Source organism: Podarcis muralis, chromosome Z, assembly GCF_964188315.1.
Source record: "Podarcis muralis chromosome Z, rPodMur119.hap1.1, whole genome shotgun sequence".
In the NCBI taxonomy this organism is placed as follows: domain Eukaryota; kingdom Metazoa; phylum Chordata; class Lepidosauria; order Squamata; family Lacertidae; genus Podarcis; species Podarcis muralis.
The window spans coordinates 24,424,342-24,448,672 of record NC_135673.1 but is presented as its reverse complement, the minus strand read 5'-3'; the positions used below and the strand labels follow the sequence as shown (position 1 = coordinate 24,448,672).

At 42.8% G+C, this 24,331-nt stretch overlaps 1 protein-coding gene across 2 annotated transcripts in view; it reads right to left on the bottom strand.

The window, feature by feature from the left end:
* Nucleotides 1-21,417, bottom strand: part of TRPC5 (transient receptor potential cation channel subfamily C member 5) — a 174,903-nt gene extending 153,486 nt beyond the window's left edge. Inside the window, exons 1-2 of one of the 2 annotated variants that reach the window (XM_028714744.2) lie at nt 20,628-21,417; nt 19,937-20,058 (exon numbers count right to left, since the gene is read on the bottom strand). The gene's annotated coding sequence lies outside the window, so the exon portion shown is untranslated. The remainder of the gene's footprint in view (nt 1-19,936; nt 20,059-20,627) is intronic. The other variant, XM_028714743.2, reaches the window with a different exon arrangement.
* Nucleotides 21,418-24,331: the final 2,914 nt, after the last annotated feature.

Below are 24,331 nucleotides of genomic sequence, written 5' to 3'. Positions count from 1 at the left end.
TTCACCCTACCAGTCCCAATGGGCACCTTTCTGTCCATACCTGATATCATATACCATGTCAAGGGTAGGGCAAATGGGTGTGGCTTAACCAAAATAGACTCAAGGCCTGGTGATACCTATGGGCTGGAGGTTTCCCACCCTACTTAAAGACACTTCCCACACTTCCTTTTCCTGCTACACAAAGCTTGCAATAAACAGGAACCATAGAGGTCACATTAATGATCAGAATTGTGAGCTACCTCAGCATACCTGCAACTGTGTTTTAGGGATACTGTTGGACATGCAATATCATCTGAATTGTCTTTGCTATGCAACAATATTAGGTAGTGATGATGACTTGGTGTTTTCATCAATAAAATACCTGATACTGTTTTTGTACTCAGAGTCCAATGTTGTGAACTCTAACAGAATTACACTTGGATCTGAATTGCTCAGAGAAGAGGCTATAGCTCATCTGCCTTGTATGCAGAGGCACACCTCTGGGTGGGGACAAGAAAGACTCCCTGCTTGAGACCCTGGAGAGCTGCTGCCAGTCAGTGTAGACAATACTGAGTTAGGTGCACCATTGATCTGACTCAGTATAGCACAGCTTCCTATGACATTTTCAGACCATGAGCGCTGTGATCTGAATACAGTATGTGCAGTTCAAACCTAATGATACACACAATTTAGCAAGTACACTATTAGCTGATTCAGTTCATAATGTCAGCTTGGCACACATGCACGCACACACCAGTTGTATCCAAGGGCTACTGTTAAAAAAATGAGCTCCTCTGAAGGAATGGATAATGACGATGATTTAAAAATTAACATTTTTAAAATCACTGAGGTTAATAAATTGGCAGGTTATTCCCAAAGGAGAAATGGAATATGTTTGCAAATTTTATTCCCTGGGAAGCAGACAGTGCTCCTTGCTGACTGGAATATGCATCCTGATTTCATAGCTTTGGGTGGAGAAATTTCTCTGTAAGTTTTTTCCCCCTTTAAGTGTTCCTTTCTCTGAACAAACTCTGTGCACCTGGAATTGTCTTATCACCTGGCATTGCACAATGCTCAAAGATGTTTTGTTTGTTTTTTCACTGGGCTTCTTTCTGGCTAGCCTCTACAATTTCCACTGTAGACTGTCAAGCAATTTGTTTGTCACCTTCAGACAAATGAGGATGACATTTCTGTCGCAGGGTGGTAAAAGGTTGGAGCTTGCATAAGCTTGATAAATGTGAAACCAAGGTGACTCTACTTGTAAGCGTTATGTATTACCATGAAACTGCAAATCCTTCAGGCATGCTTATGTGTCTAGGTTCGCTACATAATCAACTCCTGCTTTGCATTCAGACACCAGGAAAATGTGTGTACTATGAAGAAATGCACAGAAACTGAAAAGAGACATTAATGTGTAGCAGTCCTGTTGGGTTCCTGTCAGACTTGACCATCTACTGGAAGGCAAAATAACTATTTGTATTTTCTTTTAAAATCTCTATGTATTTCCTAACTACTTAGATCCACCTCATCCCTATTATTAATAATGGAGATCATTATTGGGTCAGTCTCATTTTATGCTCACAGCTGTTAACAGGCCTTGCAGCTCGGCTGAATTAAATTTGAATAATAACTTACAGTTTTTGGAGTTCAAAGGATTTATTCATGCAGGAACTATTTACAGGGTGAGTGGTGACATGAGAGAAATAGCAAACTTCTTGTCTGGAGAGAACAGCAAACAAAATGGCTCAGCTTTTAGGAGTAGAGTTAACTTAGACAAAGAGACGTATGAACAAGTGCTGGCTAGATTGCTATACAAACAATGACCTCGTGTGGTTTAAAGGAACACATGCATTAACTAGAAGCTCAAGAGTAGGAAATGCATTTGCTTTATTCCAACAATAAACATAATAAATTTAAAGCAGAGTTCCTTCTCCTATTGCTTATCTTTAATCTGTGTCCTAATGCATTGTCAGTGGGGGAAATTGCCCTACATGGCACCTGGATAAATATTACTTAAATTTCCAAATTGCTAGAAGTGGGGTGCTTGCAGCACCATTAATAGGAGTCCAGCCCTGGTTTCTTCTTTAGCTTCTTCATGTAGATTGAATTTTTAATCCACCCTAGAAAATGCTTTTCATTAACACACATACAGTTGCACTTTCCTATTTGATCATTTTTATGATTAGTTATATATGAGCAAGAAGATCAGAGGTTTGAGGCTGCAGAAAAGATTCATCTCAGTGGCTTTTGCACAATGAAATGAAACATTCCTTTAAGGAGCTGCCCCTCCCATTTGAGCAAAATGCAAATTTGTGGAGGGAAATAAAAGTGGGAGTCATTTTGTTTTGTTTCTTATCGGATTCTTGTTTGCTAGATTTCAAACAACTCCATTTCAAAAATGCTTCTAATTGCAAATCCACACACATTTAGCAAATAACTCTGTTCAATACAACTTTTGAAGTTAATTTGGCTTCCCATTCCCCCCACCTCCACTTTGGAGTTTCCTTTTAATGCTGCACATAAAATCTACCACAAGATGAATGCAGGCTCTTTTCATCAGCCCAGCTACAAAGAGGCTAAACTCTTTAATTGCACTAGATTGGGTCCTATTTTCTCGAATGCAAGTAGAAACCCCATTAAAATCTAACCAGTTACTCCCAATTTGCACTGATGCTAATGAAAGCAGAACTGAGCCTCTGGGGTCCAATTCTGCTCAGTTAACTCTACTGAGTTAAGAGGAACTCCCTTGGAAATGTATGAGATTATGTGAGTTAAACTTGTGGAGGGATTGATGAATAAGAACCCTGGCGAGGTTGGATGTGATCATTTTCTGAACCCTTCAAGGGCCCTGTGTTCCTGTGATTTTCTGAAGTACTGATACCCACTCCTGGTTTCTCAATCCCCTTCCTCAAAAATAAGGCAGGAAAAGAGAAAGAGGGAGGAACGATGAGAACACTTTTGTTGCCCAGTCCAGTGCATAATGGATTCAGATTACATGGGGATGAGAATGGGAAAGGGTGGCTGTGGCTCAGTGACAGAGCATCTGTTTTGCATGTAAAAAGTTCCAGGTTCAATGCCTGCCATGTCCAGGTCAGGCTGCCTGTCTGAAAGCAATGGAAGTTACTGCCAGTTGCTCTAGATGCTGCTGAGCTAGAAGGATCAGTGGACTTCCTATTTGGGGAAGGGTCATAGCTCAGTGGCAGAGCACAAGCTCTGCATTCACAGGGTCAGTCCCTGACCTCATGCCCCATGCCTGAAGCCCTGGAGAGCTTCTGCCAGTGAGTATAGATCAAGGACTGGAATTGTTTTTGGCTCCACAGACCAGCTCCTTCTCAGAATCAGCCTTGCAGGCCAAATGTGACAGTTAGGTGGTGTGACTGTCCACCTGTCAATCACATGATGCCATCATGACATCACATGACTCACAAATGGGTGGCGCCACCCATCTGCCAAAATTCCCTCAGAGGCTTTGCAAAGTGCCTTCTGAAGCATCCTCTTCCTTCCCTTGGAGGGAGCTTATTTCAAGCAGGCCTTTGCTCTGCTTCTCATTTAAGTGAGTGGACAGCAGCAGTGGCACCGCCTCCCACTTGCTTAATGATGAAGCAAACCTGAGCCCAGAGCGCAGCAGGATCCCTGCTCCACCCAATATCAGCAGATGATATTCCTGCATTGCAGGGGGGTGAACTAGATGATGTTCAGGGTCCCTTCCAACTCTACAGATCTATGATTTTGTGAGAACAATCCTGCCAAGATTGGGGAAAATCAGAGATCTTCCTGCAGGGAGCTTTCTAGCACTCCCAAACTCTAGCACTCCCAAACTCAGCCAATAGGAGGGCAAAATACTGCTTAGCACTGGACATGAATTTACAGAGCTCTCCTGCACACCTGAGCCCAGTGCTAAGGAAGATCATTCTTCTTTTGCCTTGGATGATGTGCTGGGAGAGCCATCCTGATTAACGCTGATGCCCCATTTTGAGCAGCTGGTTGTTGGGTGCTTAGGGAGTTGCGCAAAGTGGGCTTTGGGCAAGCCCCACACTTTCAACAAAGGCCTGCCCTTATCCCCATGACATCTGTTATATGGTGGGTGGACACGGCTTGCCCAAAATGTCCTTGCAGCCAAATGGGGAAGCCTGGGAGGTCAAGATTGACACATAGGTCAGAGGTTCCCCACCCTTGGTGGAAATGATACTGAGCCAGAGGGCAGGTGGTCTGATTCAGTAAAGGTAAGAGACCCCTGGACTCCAGTCAAAGGTGACTATGGGGTGTGGCGCTCATCTTGCTTTTCAAGCCAAGGGAGCCAGCGTTTGTCCACAAACAGCTTTCTGGGTCATGTGGCCAGCATTACTAAATTGCTACTGGTGCATGGAGGACCATGACAAGTGCCAGAGCACACAGAAATGCCGTTTACCTTCCTGCCTCAGCTTTATCACAGGATTGTTGCATAAGGGACCAGGGGCATAGGAAATGGGGGCAGGGGATGGTACGCCCCAGGTGCCATCATGGAGGGGGGTGACAAATTATCAAGGAACAACTACTTCCCTACTAGGGTGGTTCATAATTTTTTTTATTAAAAAAATGCCTGCTCCAAAGGTCTTATCTTACTACACTAGGGATTATATAGCTACATATGAAATTTCATTCATATCAGTTAATATCTTGACCCTCCTCCACGAAAATAGCTATTTACTTGGTTGTTTTCCTATGTCATGAAGGCTGAAATTTCAACAAAGCACGTGCCTATGCTAGACTCTTTTCGGGCACCTACTAAAAGCATGCTTCTTTAGGCAAGCATACCTAGATGCTTAGGAAGCTGAAGTAATTTTAATCTTAATATTTTAGCTTTTGTATGTTTTAAAGTAGGATTGTTAATTTTTCTTGATTTTACTGCTGTGGTGTTTTGGTATACCACTTTGCAGGTTTTTTAAAATTAATTTTATTAAATAAATAAACAATAAATATAAATAGATTTATATCTATATAAATAGAATAAATATATATAGATTTAAGTATCTGTCCGTTGTCGCCTACTTGTTATCAGAGGCCCAGAATCCGCATTCCTTTGTAAGAAAATATGAAATAACGTAAAACCATTTTTGCAGGCAAAAAATAAAAAAAAATCAATGTGTGTGTGTGTGGGGGGGGGTTTACAAGAAATTTTCTGCACCGGGTACCACCTGACCTTCCTACGCCTCTGTGAGGGACTGCTGTGATTTGCAATGCTAATTTGTTTCCATTAGATTAAAAATGAGCTATGTGTTTTGAAATATGAAAAATTAAAATACTGGTGGCCTCTGAGTCGCCTTCCCATGTGAACTGAATTCCCTTTTCATGTAGCTCCCTCCCTTCATTACTCTCTCCCCATCCTCAGGGCTGAAGCCACAGGGGAAGGGCCCTGCTCTTGGGATGTAGGTATCTTGGGATATATCCAGCCTGATTAGTTGTTGAGATCAGAAGGCTTGAGGTTGCAGAAAAGATTCATCTTTATGGCAATCAGGAGAAACATTCCCCTAGGAACTGCTTCTCTCCCACCTCTAATTTGACCAAAATACAAATTTGTGGAGGAAAATAAAAAAGAGTGAGTTGAAAGCCTGCAGGCAGGAGTCTACCCAATTGCTCACCAAGAAACAATATAATGAAGACTGGAGAAAGGGATACAGGTGAAGTTTTCCACTGCTAGATTGAGCTAAGAAATCTGGGGTGTTGTTGAATCCACTGTTCTCTAGGCTCCCTCCTCTCAACAACTTCTTCTGCTCCTGTATCCTCTTAATTTTTTCTTACTTTGTCAAATTTAAAAAAGTCCAAGGAAAACCAGCAATTCTCTTCCTGCTCAGATTTTAATCTAAAATGGAGAAGGATTTAGAAACTTCTAAAGCTTTCCTCTCCTTTGAGGTGGGCTTTAAAAGAAGCCTCTGATTTCCTTTTCTGAACCTGACACTGAAGAATTTCACTGGCACCTCAAATTTTGAAGCGGGGGCAGGGGAAGCTACTTCGGCAAAATCAGAGGGCAGAAGAATGTAGTCAGTCCCCCATGGGTCCTCCAGGCGCCACAGCCCCAATCTGGATTGAATGCCCTGTGGTTTAGTTTTCAAAAGGGAAATGAACAAACAAACAAACAAATAAATAAAGATGGTAGATAATTTAAGCAAATACTTTAAAATGCAGCATCAGTGAAATGTGCCACTCAAAGTCTGAGCCTCAGTATTTTAAAAAAGGGAATACAGTAGAATCAATACAGTGGTACCTTGGGTTACAGACGCTTCAGGTTACAGACTCTGCTAACCCAGAAATAGTACTTCGGGTTAAGAACTTTGCTTCAGGATGAGAACAGAAATTGTGCGGTGGTGGTGTGGTGGCAGCAGAAGGCCCCATTAGCGAAAGTGGTACCTCAGGTTAAGAACAGTTTCAGGTTAAGAACGGACCTCCGGAACGAATTAAGTTCTTAACCCGAGGTACCACTGTATTCCTAAGTCTCATTTCTTAAAACTATCTTCTTTATAGAATAAAAGGTCCCGATATGGGATGGGGTGAAATTTCATTAAATAAGTAAGTATTAGCTCTATCAGTGGGAGAGGTGAGAAGCTGAGTCACCTCCACTGGCTCTGCTGTGACAGGCCAGCCCCACTAGGCCTGCTCCCCCCTCAGCTGGAGGCATTCATTCCCCCAGACTGCCTCAGCGGGAGAGACAGGAAGCAGAAGGCTCACTCCACCACATTTGTGAAGAGCCCAGCTCCACCAGGCACCTCCTGCCCCTGAACTGGGCCAACTGGGCATTAGAGGAGCATCTGTTTAAAGACTAGTGCCTGAGCTTTGGTTTTGATTTTCCTCTTCCCTCCCTGTCCCCTTTTCCTTGTATGTTGTGGGGTTTTAGGTTGTAAGCCTGCGGGAAGCCTTTTTTTGCTGAAGAGAGGGGTACAAGCGCTCTAAATAAAACAAACAAACAAAATGTTTAAAAGCCATATGGTTAGAACCATTAACTAAGTTAACCCCTCCCCCACTTCTTATTACTTGTGTGGTGGCATGAATATTGTGGACATGGAACAGAAGGAAAATAATTTCTATCTGGCCATGCCTTTTTGCGTATGTTGGCATTCTATTCAAACTGCAGACAAGAAAATGCAAATCGAAGAACAACAATAACGACAAAGGCCCACCCCATTTCCAGCACCATGTGAAAATCCCCTTGCTTGCAAGTCCTACTGATTTTTGTAAACTGAATTCATCAATGCCACATCTAATCATTTGCATTTACTGATAACCAAGGTAATGAATTTTCATAACCTCCCCCCGCCACACTTCTAGCCTTGCCCAAACAGGTATAAGTTGTTGCTATAAAAATATTCACTTGGTATGTTTTGACATCTTATGCTGACAACGAGTATTTTCATGGTTTATTAACTTTCTATTGTCTGACCTCTGAATTTCCTCTGTGAATGTAAAGCAGTTGGGGGGGGGGGGCATTCCTTTTCCTGCAATTTCCCACAACCAGCAAGAAGAAGCAAATCTTAATAAACTCTACCTGCTGCACAGAGAAAAATTCTCCCTGGTCTTTTTCAAGTATGTTTAAGTATTCTTAAAATTAAATTTGCGACAATGAAACCTTTTCTGACCACAGATCTTGAATCTTTTTTGGGGTGAGTAGGGCACTTGAGACAAACATTCTACATGCAGTAGGTAAAATGAGCAGGATTGAAGGTTATAATCCATTAAATGTGCCTCTGGAGGAATTAAAGGATCCTGCTTTTAGAGTGTAAAGGGTTTGTATGTTTTGAACCATGACCAAACCCTGCTCAACTGACCTCACAAACCAATGGTGATTTGCCAAGCCATAAAAAACCTTTCTTTCCAAGCCAACTGCTCACTCTGAACAATTTTTTGCCTTTACCAGCTTAATCTGGTGTCTAACCACAAGCTGATCTGTCACCATGCCTCCAGCCTTTGATTCATGTTTGCTTGATTTGGTACCCAACCTCTGCAACATCCATGACCATGCATTCTGCCTTGGGACCAATCTGACCAGCACCTGCCTATCTGTGTCAAACTCAGATTTTACAGATGCCTGTTGCAAAGTTAAGCCGGGACTAACAGTGTTAATACCATCTCAGTGTCATAGAGACAAAGCATTCCATCTATCAGCTCCTTTTGCCCGATGCCAGAACTCCTCAGATAACTGAGCACTTAGCAGAACTGTGTTTTAATTCTGAATTAATTAATTAACATCGAAAGCTTCACTGTTTATGTGGCTCAGGACATTAAGGCATCAGATCCTTTTGTATAAACAATGATTTGCCCCAGTTGCATAAACAAGTGATGCAATGGAAGGGCGGGGTCTGCTTGGTTTTAGCAACAACAAAAGGGGTGCAGAATTCCTCCACCACCTCCACACAGGCTGATCTCACTTTGTGGGTAGTGTTTGCTTAACCAGAGCAATACCAGCAGCACTGACTCCAGGTTTGAAGGAGTCCTGAGGAAAGTGTCATGCAGTGGCCCCTCCTCTGCATCAGTGGACCCTGGCAAGCTTACTTGCTAGTGGAGAGCAACACTTTTCTGAGTAGTGCAAGATGGTAGCATCTATTCCCATTGCAACTTATGGAGCAATGCTACACTGGGGCACCATAGGGAATTAAAAATTGGAGCTAAACTTTAAATGAGCCAGAGCAGGCATCACCAGATTTTACTGGAACCCTGGCAACTGGTCAAGGATGCCAAGTGCTCATTTTAGACCTTGATATCAAAAGTGCATTTGGTTGGCAGAGAGGAGCTGCAGGGCATCAAGGATCAGACAGGGGGAGTGTTCTACACTCCTTACCCACCTGTCATTCCTCCCCACCCCACCCCCCCAAAAAATTGGATCATGCCACCTTTCACTTTCTCCATGATTGTGACAGGTCTATTTTGAACCTGCCCAAGCTTTAAAGATCTGCCCCAGATTAGCCCAATCCTTGAACTGATTTGGGACAAGATCCAGGTTGGACCAGGTGTTTCTGGGATCAACCCAAGTCAGTTGTGGCCAATCTGGGGCCTCAGATCAGGTTGGAGTGTATGCTCCTAACAGTAGTTTGGCTGTGATGGAGCAACCAAGTCAAGATGTCATCTTGGAAGGAGAACAGGAAGCACCAGTTGCTCATAGAATCACGGGTGCTGAAGCATCTTCTGTTCCACATCAAATTATCATTCTACTTCTCAGAAAGCAGGAGGAGATCACACACACACACAAACACACCATTCTGAAATCCAAAAGATAGACAAGACTTGGAAAAGCTGATCCAGGCTAATTGCTGACCACCACACATCTAACATCAATGCAAAATGCAGAACCAAGCTTTCAACACACCCTGGCACTTATATTCTCTCTTAAGAATAGCCCCCTCTGCATCTCACATATTTGTGTGATCTCATTTACTTAAAGAACTTGAAGGCTTTACGCAGGGAGATCATGGATCTAAGTGTTTTTAAAGATGTTGAACAACATAGGGCCCAGGACAGGCATAATTAATTAATTAATTAATTAATTAAGCAAGTTATAGTTCCATAGCTTCCCTGCATACAAAAATAACAAGGTAGGAAAAAAATCTCCAGGTGCTTCAAATGAATTTTCCCCCCCAGGCCCAACATGTTTTGAAACAGGTCCTTCTTCGCGGGCATATTTTAAGCAGTGATTCTCACCGAACGAATGGCACGTTATCAATTTAACTGCAAACACCTGAAGTTTCTCTCTCTCTCTCTCTCTCTCTCTCTCTCTCTCACACACACACACACACACACACACACACACACCCTTGCCTTTTGTGTATTTGCCAGTTTTATGGTTGCTTTCCTTCCCTGCATGCAGCTGCTGCATTTGCATTGACAACCGGAAAACAAGCGTGTGATCCTCAGGGAACCAGATTGTTCCCTAAGAGCCCCCAGTTGCTGAACCCTATCCTAGTGCTTTACACTATGCATTTCAGACTTATTAAGGATCAATAAAAAATGGCCACCAAAAAAAAAAAAGGTCTGCAAAGGACAGCATGCACATTAACCATCTTGCCCTAGGGCTGTTTTGGGCAGTGCTGTTCCTCTGCTGTTTGATTCAGTGCTTTGCTGAAATCTGTCCTCCGATTTCTTGAAGGTTTTATTCCCCTGCAAAAGCAACTTCGTTTTTTCTGTGTCTCAGGGCACTTTAGAATTCTGCTCAGTGTGTGGCTTTCAGCTCACCTTGTTTTTATGGGGTGGGCAAGGGCAGCCTATATATTTTTCTTTCCAGTAAACATTTATCCAACACCCCAAAGACTCCTAAGCTGCCTGAACTCCCTGATCTGAAAAAGCCCCATGGGAGAAGTCGCCTCATTAGGTCTTCCCCTGGGCTTTGATCGAAGCATAAGTACCCAGGAAGCCCGCAATGTGCAGACCACTGGTGAATTGATTTGTAGAATGGAAGGAAGGACACTCACAATTACCCCCAGCCCCCTCAAATGTAAGTTAGGTGCATGAAAACCCTTGCATATAACCTGAGAAATATCAATGAAATTTTATCTCCTTTTATCATTCTTGAGTGCAATTTGTTTTTGCATTAATAGGGAGATGAATGGTCACACACACCCCCTGCCCCAAAAAAAGCAACAGGAAAAATTTCAGCACAGGATTTGGTTTCAGGACCTAACATCATAATGTTGTTGCAGAAAAGCAAATTAGAAAAAAAGCAGGTCTTTACTGCCAATTCATGTGTACCCGATTCAGTTGTAAGAATAGCTGCATTATTACATTACAGCACAATGTTGCTTCAGCTGTGAAACTATGAATGGGTTTGTTCCATTTTTGTTTCTTAGCTGATTTAATTCCTAAGACAACTGCTTTGCCATATTGTAAAAACATGTGTTTGGCTTACATCTTTTAAACAGATAATTAATTGTGGTTTATAGATTAGTACCAACAAATCAGTTTTTAAAATAAAATAAAAAGCTACCTAGCTGTGTGAGTCTTGGAAAGACATAGATTCTGTTTTGCCATGGCATTTTTCTCTGCTTTCCCCCTCCCATCTGACGATCCAAACCATCATGCAGTGGTAAATTCTGAAGTGCAGACATGCTTTGTGGCAAGTCTCTTGCACATGCCTCCCATAGCCATGCTCCTGGGCAGCAAAGAAAAAAACATTCCTTGCAGACATAGTCCAAATTGAGCCCATTCTATACCATTTTCACTATCCATTCATTACGGGCAACATTACGGAAATCAGTACACAGATTTCCTAATATATAGGACAATTACCAAAAAGAAGTTTGACACAGTGACATCATCTCAGTTATGTAATAAACAACAAATAACCTCTGGGAAGCCTCTGGGTGTTAGGGCAGGGCACTTGATGCAGCTGGATTCCAAATCCTGAATTGAACTGGGCCCCTTTGGATCAGCCTAGGATTCAGCAGCACATCACTTCAGGTCAAAATAGGTCCACCCAGAGGGATCCGTGCTATCAAAAGGTGGTTGGTGAGAAGGTGCTCGGCTGAGGATCTTTGCACCTGGGCAGGCTCAAATGCACATTGCTTAGAGATATTTGTTATATTGATACCTTTAGGTGGGTGAACTTGTTAACAACTCAGAGATGGGTGGGGTGCTGCAGGGTTTTGTCCTGGGCCCGTTGTTATTCAATATTTTTATAAACAACTTCTTTGAATAAATTAAGAAGATGCTCATTCAATTTGCAGATGACACCAAACTGGGAGGGGTAGTCAATGCCACGGGAGACAAGATCAGGATTCAAGGTGACCTTAACACATTGGAGAACTGGGCCCAAACTAACAAAATTAATTTCAATAGGAAAAAATGTTAGGTTCTACACTTAGGCAGGAAGAACCAGTTGCACAAATATAAGATGGGGGTCACCTGGCTTACCAGTAGTATATATGAAAAGGATCTACAAGCTTAACCTGAGTCAACAGTGTGATGCAGCAGCAAAAAAGGCTAATGCTATTCTAAGTTGCATCAACAGTAGTGTCCCAATTAAGTGAAGTAATAGTACCACTCTATTCTGCCTTGGTCAGACCACACCTAGAATACTTTGCCTAGTTCTGGGTGCCACAATTTAAGAAGGATGTTGACAAGTTGGAAGGTGTGCAGAGGAAGGCACTCAAGTTTAGGGCTGCCATACATCCAGAATTTCCTAGACATAGCTGGAATTTGGCTATCGGAAATAGTGCCTGGGCCAGATAGTGATAGTGGCCAGATAGGATACTGCAGCTTCTCAGCTTGGCCATGACAGTAACCCTGAGGCAGTACCTTCAACCTTTTCAGACCCAGGGCCCACTTTTAACCTAAGCTTTTATTTGTAGACTCATTTCTTATTCTTTTACCATATATTTACATAGTAGTAGTGTTCCTGTTGTGACCCACCTTGTATCAGCCCACAGCCCACGAATGGGTCTCAGTCCACCAGACAAATGCCCTAAGGAATGCCCTACCTGGCTCTACATATAACTGATGTCCCAGGATTGGTTCCTCAGTTTGAACAGGTTGCCTTCCTGATCTGAAATCTGACTACTAATTTGACCATGACTGTGGTGGAATCTAGACACATACAAAAAACACTGTGAAAAAGCTTTTTTAATAAACACGTTTTGCCTCTGACCCTTCTCTCAGAAGCTTGTCTAGAAGGGAATGTGACCCACAGACTGAAAAAGTTTCCCACCCCAGTGTAACAAATCAAGTCTAGGATATGGGGCTGCATGCACTTTATGGCCTCAGAGGTCTCCAAACTATTTTCAAAGAGGGACAGATTTGATGAAGGGATTTTACCCCAGGAGATAAACTGCTACAGGGGCCAGATTAAACTGACCAGCGGGCTGGATTAGGGCCCCAAAATGGATTTTGGGCAGGCCTCAAGGGATTGAAGACCTGGAGATCCACTTTGGCTATGCTTTTCTCCTACCTGGCAAAGACTGAAACAAAGACTGCCCAAGTCTGAATGTGGGAGGGAAGAAGAGTTTGTTCCCATCAGTGGTGCAGCTAGGAAATCTAATTGCCTTATCCTTTAGATGGCCGTGTGTAATTGCTTTAGTCGTGAAGCACACAATTCATATTTCTCTCATTTCCTGCCCACTTTCCTGGTTGTATCATGCTTTACAATTGTTTTTACACCCCTGATACACTGGAGCAGAAAGAGCAGTTCATCAACACTGTTTTTTCCTCTGAGCATGTGCAGTTTCACATTATAAACTCACTTAACACAGAGTACCATCATGACTTTAGAAATAAATTGGGATTTGCTTCTGCTGCCCTGTTGGTAAATGCACTGATGCTCAAAAAAAGCACTATTTTGTTGTAGAAAAGGGTAAGGTGTTTTAAAAGGATAATAATAATAATAATAATAATAATAATAATAATAATAATAATAATAATGGTGATGCATATATGGCCATTACATGCAGGAGGCTGCCAACCCCTGATTATTTATTTTTATTTTATTTATTGCATTTATATTCCACCTTTTCTCACAAGTTGCTCAAAGTGGCATACAAGGTTCTCTCCCACCTCATGCCATCCCCACAACAACCCTGTGAGGTAGGTTTGCCTGAGAGGCAGTGACTGGCCCAAGGTCACCCAGTGAGCTGAGTAGCTGAGTGGAGATTTGAATCTGGGTCTCCCAGGACCTAGTCTGACACTCTGACCACTAAACCACACTGAATCTATAAAGTATACATTCTAAGGTATGTGTGCTTTAAAATAAGAAGAAAGGATTCTGTGGCAGCTAGTGAGAGCCGCAGTGGGCTGGCTCAGGTGCTGAGGCCAAGCCCATTTGCTTCTGTACTGCCCTCTGGGTGGTTGTTTGTGGTGGATACACTGGTCTGTGGAGATTAGCCTTGATGTACCACCAATTCCTATCAGCATCCAGGAATTCAAATCTGGACCAGAATGTGTTTGCTTCATGTGGAGTGTGTGATTTCCAACAACTAGCTTTTTGAAGAAGATGCACCAACATCCCAACTGCAAATGAAAAGGACTCTGGCTGCTGAATATTTGAGCATGATTTTTTTTTTTTTTTTTTTTTTTTTTTTTTTGCTTTTCTGAAACTGAGGGACACTTTGCAGATCATATCACCACAAGTGCCTTCTCCCTGAATATGGTGCACACACCCCTCTCCCCCGGCTCCCTTTCTCTGTAGCCAAAAATGATTTACATGTTTGTTTACTCCGAGCTACATTCTTCTGAGTCATTCAACACCCTCTCCCGCTAGCACATTACAATGAATTCTGAAGTAGCGTATCTGCGAGAGAATATTGTGGCACTTGGAATATTTTAGACTGAATCTCAATTTCTTGGCTGTGTCTCCCTGCTGGTTTTTCGGCTGGCTCTCTATTTGATATCTTCAATGATATTTCGGATAGCTGACGGTTCAACATTCTGTTTGTCAATCAGAATTCACTGATACTTTATCAATGAATCCTGATTGAAAAAAAGAGTGTTGTACTGCTGCTACCTTCATGTAGGGTTGGGGATTAGCGATGGGGAGAAATTCAGCTCAGTTTGCATTCAAAAGTGAGCCCACCTAAGTCTCACTTTCTGAAGCGATACGCAAACATAAACACTGCCAACGTCTGAAATGTGCACTTCTCCAAATTTTGCAGTGTACTCCTCCAGCCAAGTAACAATGTCCATGCTAAAGTAAAGTGTGCATATGGAACGCATGCAGTAGAAAGAATAATGCATTATACTATGAGGAGTTGCTTTGCACATTTTTTAAAGGCAAAATGTGCATATTAAGAGACATTTATACTAAAATGAATTTTCACATGGACTTTTTTAATATTTAAAAAGGATTCTCAAACAAATATATGGGAAACTGAACTGAAGATTGGCAAAATGAGAAACTAATACAGATTTGCTCATCCCTGTCTCAAGCTGAACCACCAGGCTAGAGACAGTAGCCCTATAGGACCAGCTCATAAGAGTGTGGTATTGAGGCTTTAATTTTCAAGATGGAGTTGGGGCTCATCAAAGGAACTGCCTTGCGGATAGTGTTGGAAGGGTTGTAGCAAGAGAGGGATTGGAGAATATAAAAACTGTGAGGGTATGTGTGACTTGAAGGAGTAAAGGCAATATTTACCTCTGCAAGTGAAAGAAGGGGGAGTAATTAGGAGAGCAGACCCAGGTGAGAGCCTGGGAGGGACTTCACAAGTGAGATGTGTGGTTAGCTGTTGTATTCTATCATTTTACTTGTGTGCCAGGAATTTTTTTCTCTCCCATTCAGTTTTAAGCTGTTGAATTAGATTGGCTTGTTTGTATTGTTTTATATAACATTGTGTGGATTTAGGATTGTATCCCTACTGTTAGCCCTACTCCAGAGTAGACCCCTTGAAATTAATGAACTCAAGTTAGTTATATTCATTACTTTCAATGCGTCTACTCTGGAGTAAAGCTAACATTAGATATAGCCCCCTTTCTCTGCATTTGTTGATACTGTGGTTATTTTTAATTGTTCTTGATATGCTTTTAATTTTTCTATTTACATTTGTTCATTTGGTTTGTTGTGAGCCATTTGGGGCACATTTAAAAAAAAATGTGGGGGATTGGCAGACAAATAAACAGGTGGTGTTCATCATGGTCAGGTTCACAATGGATCTCCAAATGCCTGCTGGTTGCAAGGACATTCTACTGAAGAATGCTAGATTAAGTCCCCTACTCCAGCCTATCCAGAAAGGTACTAATTAATGCTTTTAAGCAAGAGGATATACTCAAGAACACAGAATAGCTATGTTTAACTGTTCCAAGAGCTCAAATATTCACTCTAGTTTTGCTTAAGCACATGGAATTCTATTTTTAAAAATTGATAGACTGGCCAATTTATCCATATCTTAAAGAACAAGAAAAAAGAGCACATAATGAAAATTCTTGCAAAATCATATTCATCCTTACTTTGGGAAATATTAGATTGGGGAAAAGAGTCCTCTTTCTCATTTCATTTCCATTTTAGTTCTTTTTCAGGATATGTGAATCAAGCCATTCATGAAGAATAAGTGTGTGCACATTGTTATTTTTAGTAAATGTTGCTTCGGAAGAACTGATATCTCCTGAAGGATCAAATGCAATATTTTAAATTATGCTGCAAGGAACATGGAGATATGGAATTGGTGGCAAATTTATTGACAGCTTCTAAAAGAGAACTAGCAAAGCCTTGGGAATCTTCAAATGCTACGTTGGTAGAGGAACAGTTTTTAAAAGTCATGGAAAAAATCACTAAATCATGACAAGTGACTTTGATAGAATTGAAGAATTTGTATTTTAAAAACTCTGTCAAGAAATAGTGACTAAATATGTTAATTACTCGTATAAAGGTGAAACTTTGCTTGTATGGAAGGCTTGCGACCTTTGTCTCCTCTTACGTAGTTTAATAAGTTTGGGGAAGAGCCCCCATTTGGAAATTTAATTTAAAACCAACAAAGTGGAAAGCAGTGGTGTTGGTTACTGTTGTTGTTATTGTAATTAATTCAATTTATATCCCACCCTTCCTCCCCAAGGCCAAAAAATGGAAGCATTCCCAATGCCCTCAATATTAAGCCTATTACGATTTTAAATTTGTGTGGCAAATATATATTTAAAGTGATGAACCACAATTTTGGATTAGTCTTAGTAGCTATCCAAGAACTCTGCTCAAATTTTCCCAAGAGGGTGAGAATAGGGTCTCCTCCCTCATCTCATGCTAAAACCACTCCGTATCACTTCGAAAGCCCAGAGCACCTGGAAGCAGTTGAATGACTACCAAAGCCCATAACAAAAACAGGGATGAACCTCTTACCCTCTTTGCCAGCTTGGAGGGTTTCACGGTGCCTCCGAAACTAATCACAAATGCAGGATCAAAAATACCCCTCCTGGCTCCAAGCTGATGGGAGGAGGATCATCTGTTTCAAGTAGAGGGCAAAGGGAAGCTCAACTTGGAAAACAAATATCTAATCCCCTGAGATAGAAACAAAGTGAATGTTTAGGGAAAACACCAAGATTCTGCAGTCCAGATTTTCTAGATCTTCTGCACATCAAATCAATAGCAGTAGCAGGATGCGTTATAACAATTTGGTGTCTTATTTTTTCACAGCTCAAAACCAAGCCAACACCTGGGCTCTTTCATTATGGGGAATATGTGCGCAACACAATATCTTAAATTATGTGGGCTACATTTCCCTGATAACTTACTCATCCATTTATTGTTGGCATAGCGAGAGGAACAACAATAACTAAGAATAACTGCAAATCAAAATATGAGAAGAGAGGGGACATGAAGAGCCCATGTTTGTGTCAACAGAACCATGTACTTGCTCTCATATATAGATGCAGTTAGTGCTCATTAGGTGAGCTGAAAGGAAAATAATGATGTTTCCTTTACCTACTACTTAAGCACTTCAAATTAAAAGAACAGGATGTGAATATTCAGAGAGAGAACAAATGAGCACGTGTCTCTTTTCTTCCCTGTGCTTTTTTATTCAGTATAATAAAGCTAAATTTCCAAGCCCTTGTAGATCCGCATATATAGAAAAATGGTACAAGTTTTGGATTCTTTTATTTCAGGCTTTAGGGAAAGAAATCAACAGCATAGTGGCTTCTGCTGCAGCTTGATATCAGCAGTAAGCATGTTTTGCATTTATACAGCACTTCTCTTAAAACCTTCTTCCAAGAAAATGAGTTTGGAATCCATTCTGCATCCTAGTTTATTGTCAACTACACAGGAATATACAATGTCCCTGAATTTCAGCCACTTTACAAAAAAAATTGTAAGAAAACCAGCTGAACCTCCAGTTCAGTTTTTTACCCCAGATAATGTCAGCCCATTTTAGGTGTTTTTTGCTTAAAGCCCCATGTTGTTTTTCCAGCAAAATCTGATCCAAAGAAGGATATAAGTGCCATTCATCTGACAAGACACACATGTCTTTGGTGGGAACATTTGAATTGGCTTGGGGTAGAGAACCCCCTTCCCAAACTTCATGTGTCAGTTTCATGCTACTCCATATCAATTTCATACTACACTGGAAATCACTTGGGATAGAAAAATATCCCATGAAACTGGCTATGTCCAATTTTTAGTTTTCTTGAAAGATGATTAAGAAAACCAGCATCAAAGTACGGCAACAAAATTTTGCATGGGGAGGAATAGCAAAGCATCAGAAAAACAAAAGATTTGCCAAAGGTCACTTGGGAAGTCTTAATCTTTGCTGGAAAGAGAAAACAGATATTGTGGCCTTGACAGATCTACAGAAAATGAACCCCTACACTTTCCCCCTAAACTTTCCACTCCATTACCACTACTTGGACACTGCACTAAACATGTCTGGTTTACATTTCACCTGATGCAATGTTTACTTTGGCTCCTGCTGCTCCAGAAAGGTTCTCAGACAAAACTAGATTTGATGGCAACAGTAGAAATAGGCAGAACAGCAAATAAAGTTCAGGCCAATGTCCCCTTTGATTCAGCCTGGGACACAAAAAGAAGTCTGTGTAGTTTCCAAGTGGCCCAAGAGAGCACCAATTATGATAAGAGCACTGGTAGCAAGAGCCTACGTGTTTGAATCATCTGTGTCAATAACACTAGCAAGGAGTTCAAATGCTTGGAAACTGTTGAAGCATCAGAGGGCAGCAGTTAAATCCCATGTATCATGAAATCAAATAGAGGTGAACAGTCATTGAAATCTTAAAGAAGTAGTGTGTGCATTTTAAAATGTCAGGGGAGCTCACAAATGGCCGAACAGCTGGCAACCGAGGGTAGAGGAGAAGAGAACTGCATCTGATGTGCAACCTTTAGAGCACAGAATACCTCCCAATGACATCATGTCTACCTTTTGGATTCCAATGGTTGTGTGTGTGTTTCTCTCTCACACAGAGGGAGACAAAACACTAAAAATACACCCCCCCTTCATTCTTCACTTGTATAAATATAGGTGTGTATTTATACAGGCAATTAACCTGTGCCAGCGATAAAATCCACACCACATTAAACAAAAATTGAGCGCACAGTTAAGCCTACTATAAATTAAACACTGTCACTTAGATTTAAGACCTCGCAATTCCCTGCCCCTTCTCTGGTAATAAAATTCAAAGGAGTTGGCACCTTTGCAAGTTTGCGCAGCCTCCTGAGCTGTCCTGAATGGAGGCCAGTTTGGCAATGCGTGGCCACTTTGGTTTTTCTAACTGCTGCAGCAGCCAGAGTGCCCTGGTGAAAAAGTCACATTCACTTCCCTGCTGACTTCCCTGCTTCAACATATTTTCTGGCTACATGCATATCAAAGGGAGAGGGGAAGAGACCTGCAGCCTCCCTTCAATCCCACTTCCTTTGCTGTGACAGGTGTTGGATTTACAGTTCTCTGAGGGCAAAACAGTGTCTGAGAGGGAGACTTGAGGCACTCAGCATCCTGGGAGAAGGGGCGGGGGAAGCCCAGAAAGCAATCATACCAGGTCTTTAAAAAGGAGAGGGAGAGAGAGGCTGGTTTTGAAGCCCAGGTCCTTGCGAGGGTATGAGCAAATCATAAAACCAAGCCAATCTCGTCCCTTTTACCCTAGATGGCCTTTCAGAGATCTTGAGCAGCAAAGAGGGCTTCTTCTCAAGGGCCTTTGCAAGCACTACAAAAGCAAATCGAGGGCTGGTGCTGGACCAGTTGGCAAGGCTCTGCACCCAGTCTTCTGTCTGTGAGGGGTGCATCCTTACAGCACCTGTTCCTCCAAACACATGTTCTATCTCATCCACACATTACATTTTTAGGATGCACACTTACAAAATAAATGATGTAAGTGTGCACCAAAACAAAGTCACATGTGAAGCAGCACACATCTTTTCTCTTTCATCGGGTGGATTCTTTCCCCCCTCCTCTCTTTTGGAGACCACAACAACAGCCTTTATTTCAAGGTGCAACCCCACAAAGCAAAGTGTTGCTTTTGTACCACAGTCCAGGTCAAACATAGCTGCTCCATAAGGGCAGATGTTGGCTGCAATCCCATCCCCACTTACCTGGGAGTAATTCAAATGGACTCACTTCTGAGAAGACATGCATAGGATCGCGCTGTTAAAGGAGTTGTAAATCCTCTGCACACTTGCTTGGGAGTCAGTCCGGTTGAATTAAGATGGATTTGCTTTGGAGTAAGAAACAAAACAGAAACATGCTTCCTACAAGGTCTGTCTGCCTTGGGAATGGTAGTGTCACCCACCCCTTCCCTCTTTTTTGTTGTGCACCATATTCAGAGGTGCGATTTCGAGGACGGCGGGGGGGGGGGAGCACAGAGAAATGAGATATCAGGTCGGTGCGCACCAGGTTAAACTGCTTATTCTTGGGGTACAGCTGCAATCCATCTGCACCTGTCTGCACCATTGCTCTTTAAAGAGCATTGGACTGTGGCTGACTCTGCTCCCAGACCTTAAAGATTCAGGAGCTCCACGAGGATAGACACATGATCTGAGAGAGACGATGGGGGGCTCCTCCTTCCCTCCCTATATTGTACCCCTAACTAAGCCTGAACCATCCCTAAACGGCCCCACCATGACCCCAACATTTAGCTCTCCTTTCCAGCCCACGGAGCACACATAGGTTCATAGCAGACAAAGCAGATCCCCATAAAGGGGTTCAAAGCCCACTGCTTCCCTCCACACACGACCCCTCTTCTCCTCCTCCTCCTTCGCACCCCTCGAGCTTCAGCAGACTCACCTAAACGAGAAACAACTGGGGCTCTACATGATCCGGACTGTGATCCTCAGGCTCCCTCGTGGGTGAGGCACGCTCCTCTTTGGCAGGGATGCAACAACAGGAATAATAATCCAGCCCCCGTGGCCGTTGGGGTGGGCAGGGGAGACGGAGGAGCGCTAGGTGGGGGAAGAAGAGTCCCGCGGCTCCTTCTTCCACCGGACTCCTTTACTTGGCCCCACCAAACTTGCCCATCGGGCAGCCAACCTTTAGACGTCACGGCATCTTCATTTTCCAACCCAGGTCCCAAGCCAAGCGGGCACAAGGTGCGGGAGGGAGAGAGAGGATGAACGGGGGGCTGTCAGGCAGACGCAGCCTTCGCTTCTTTGCGCTCTGGATTGGCTACAATCCCAAATCTCCTCCACAGCCGCCGCCACCTCCGCTGCTGCTCCTGGATTCCGGGTGTGATGGGGAGCAGAGAGCAGCAAAGGGTTGCTGGTGAGACTCCCGTCCCCTCCCGCCCGAAGACGAGCGATCCGTGTCACCACCTTAGCAGATGTGGGGGAGAGAGGCGCGAAACTGACTAGCGGTCTCGCCCGCAGCAGCAGCAGCAGCAGCCGCCGCTGCTCGCTGGCTCCTCTTCCCCACCAGAGACGACCCCCCCGCTCCCACCCGCCACTCCAGTCCTTTCTCCGCCTGGACTGGGATCCAGCCCTCTCGGTCGTTTGCTCGCTTCTCTCTCACGGGGTTCTGGAAAACGCCATCGACGGTGGGGGTGGGGGTGCGCTCGGGCAGGAGGGGAGGAAGAGACTGTTTGCAAGCCCCAGCCCAAATCCACAACCCTCGCTTTGCTAAGAGTCCTTTTAAAGTGCACTCCCCCCACACCCCAGAAAGCCACCACAGACCAAAACATTTTAAAATAAAAGGAAGACCATGTTAGGTTCCTGGTGTGAGTAGCAGGGGTTATTCAGGTGGGGATGGTTATTGGTTTTGGTGTGTGTCTGTGTAAGAGGGAAGCCATATATTAGGGGTGGGGAACCTGTGGCCATACAGGTGTTGTTGGCATTCATTACTCAGTAGCCCCAGCTAGCATGGCCAATGGTCATGGAGTCCAGCAACATCTGGAGGGTACCACATCCCCCATCCCTCCATTCTTGAAGAAGTCAGAGGTGATCAGAAGCAAGAGTATCAAAATGCAATTTTAAAAAAATAAACACAGAGAGAAAAGGGGAAACAGACAGCAGAGGGAAAACCAGCAGATCGGAACAATTCAAAGCCAGCTGCACAAATGAAAATATAAGTGAATTCATAAGAAGCTGGGAAGGGGTACCTGAATGCCCAAGGCCTCAAGCCAGTGATGATATCTCACCTTTCCTCTAAGGATTTCAACACAGTAATATCTGGTGTCCCTTGGCCCCATTTCATTCTTATAACAACCTTGTAAGGTAATTTAAATTGAGAAGTGGTGACCAAAGTCAATCAGTGTGTCTCATGGCTGAGTGAGAATTTGAACCCTGGACTCCCAGGTGCTAGTACACCACTCTGGGTCTTAACAAAGCAGGTCTATGATAGAAGTAGCAATCAGAAAAATCAGCATGTTATGTTTAGAGGCCTATGCCCTCTTCTGCAATCCTCTGTTCTCCACGACATTAACCTGCTCCTGGAACTAGATGAAAGCAGCAAAGGAAAAGCTCCTGTTCTGCTTAACTTGCCTCCTGGCTTGAGAAAGTGGTTGCATTTGGACTAAAGGTGGGACTCAAAACTCACAATACCCCATGAAGTCAAGGTAGTTTTCTCTCAAAAGCACAGCTGAAAATCTACATCTTTTAAGTTGGAGAAGGACCCTAGAGCAGTGGTAGAGGACATGCTTTCTATGCACAAGGTCCCAGGTTTGATCCCTGTGATCTCCGGGAAGAGCTGGGAATGCCCACTTTCCAGATGAAACCCTGTTCATCACTTTGAAGACAGTACTGATATAGATAGTCCAGCAACCTGACTCCGTATCAGGCAGGTAATCATTTTTCCAACCTCTCTTCACAGTTTTGCTTAGGTGCAGTTTCTGGCAAATGTCTGGTACACCTTGGTTCTGAAGCTACCTCTGAGCTGAGAGGCTTGCTCTTGACAGGAGGATGCAGTTAAACTGGCAAACAAGATTTTGTGCTCAGCAAAAACTTGGCACCCTGGAAGTGAGCTCCTCATAGATGCTGAGGGACAGAACCACTCGGAACTTGACTCATGCAAGAATGCAGCAGCTCCCTCCATGTTTCCCTAAGTCAGCTCATCAGCTCAGAGAAATGATAAGTGAAGATAAGCACAATAGGTTCTTCTTCATTTTTTTTTAATCAGCTCACACTACTTTAGCAGCTGACAGCAACAAACTTCACACCAAAGAGCCATACCACAGCTGCCATCAAGCTTCATGCACCACTTGGTATTTGGGACCTTTAAGCTCCATATTCACAGTATCATTTGACGTCTGGGTGAGTGGTGCCAGTAGCATATACTTTCTCCCTCTGAGGCTCAAGACACAAATGCAATGTGGCAAATACCATTCTGGGCTCAAAGGTTTACTGTACTATCCCCACACGTTGGGAAAATAAATCTCTCTACATCTAACAAGAAAATTAGAACATTTCAGCTGCATAGATTTCATGCCAAGAACCACATTATGCTTAGACACCTTGATTGGTCTCCAAATGCTTTTGCATATATCCCAACAACACTGAAATGCAAGAAGGCAGGAAATTTGATTGCAGAAGCAGTTTTGGAGGGAGGTGGAGTTCATTCCCTGAGTGCCATTTTTGCAATCAGATTAGCCATATTTTTCCTATGGGTAGGAAAGCAAGTGGGGCAATTTTGATTACAATTATGGCCTTGGGAAAAGGGTTAAGCACCCCCTTCATAACAATACGGTTTTGATTAATTTTTCAGTCACCCGCCCCACTCTGAAACTGCATTTTCAGGGGTCTGTTGTTTTTAAACACTAATCATGGGCCTCCCATGTAATGTGTAAATTGGCTCCAGGTATCCATGTAATCAGTTCTAAACCCAACTTAGCTATGCAGATTAAGTGTTCTAAGAATCAGGTCTGCTGACAATTTGGAGGCAAAACCATTTCATGAAGGTTTAACTCTTGGGTACGACCAAAAAGAAAATGAATGCAATGTTATTCCTGTGAAAATCATGAAATTATAGAGGGCATCATAAATCATTAGGTATAAGTAGGGGAATAGTACCCTCTTTGTCTCTGGGAAACAAGGATTTATTAGATAAACAGATTACGCTAGTAGGATTGCAAGAGGTTCTGTAAGGAGGACTTTGTGAAATATTGCAAGGAAGATTTTGAAAAGAATTATTAGTTAAGGATAATTAAAAGTAATAGAGAAATTAAGAAATGCAGAACAAGTGATAAAGAATGGAAAATCTTCAGAGGTGTTGATGGAAGTCTAAAATATTGTATAAGATAAGACATTATGTTAAATGATTGTAGGAAATGATATGTTAAAATATATGTTAAAAATAATGATATGTTGAGAAACAAGGATTTATTGGGGATAGGGATGTAGCTCAGTAGTAAAACATCCATTTATATGCAGAAGGTCCTAGGTTCAGTGCCTGGCATCTCCAGGCATGGCTAGGAGAGATTCCTGTATGAAATCATGAAAATCTGCTTCCATTTGTTGCAGGGCAGGGACTCTTTCCCACCTGTATGAATGCATCTTCCTTTC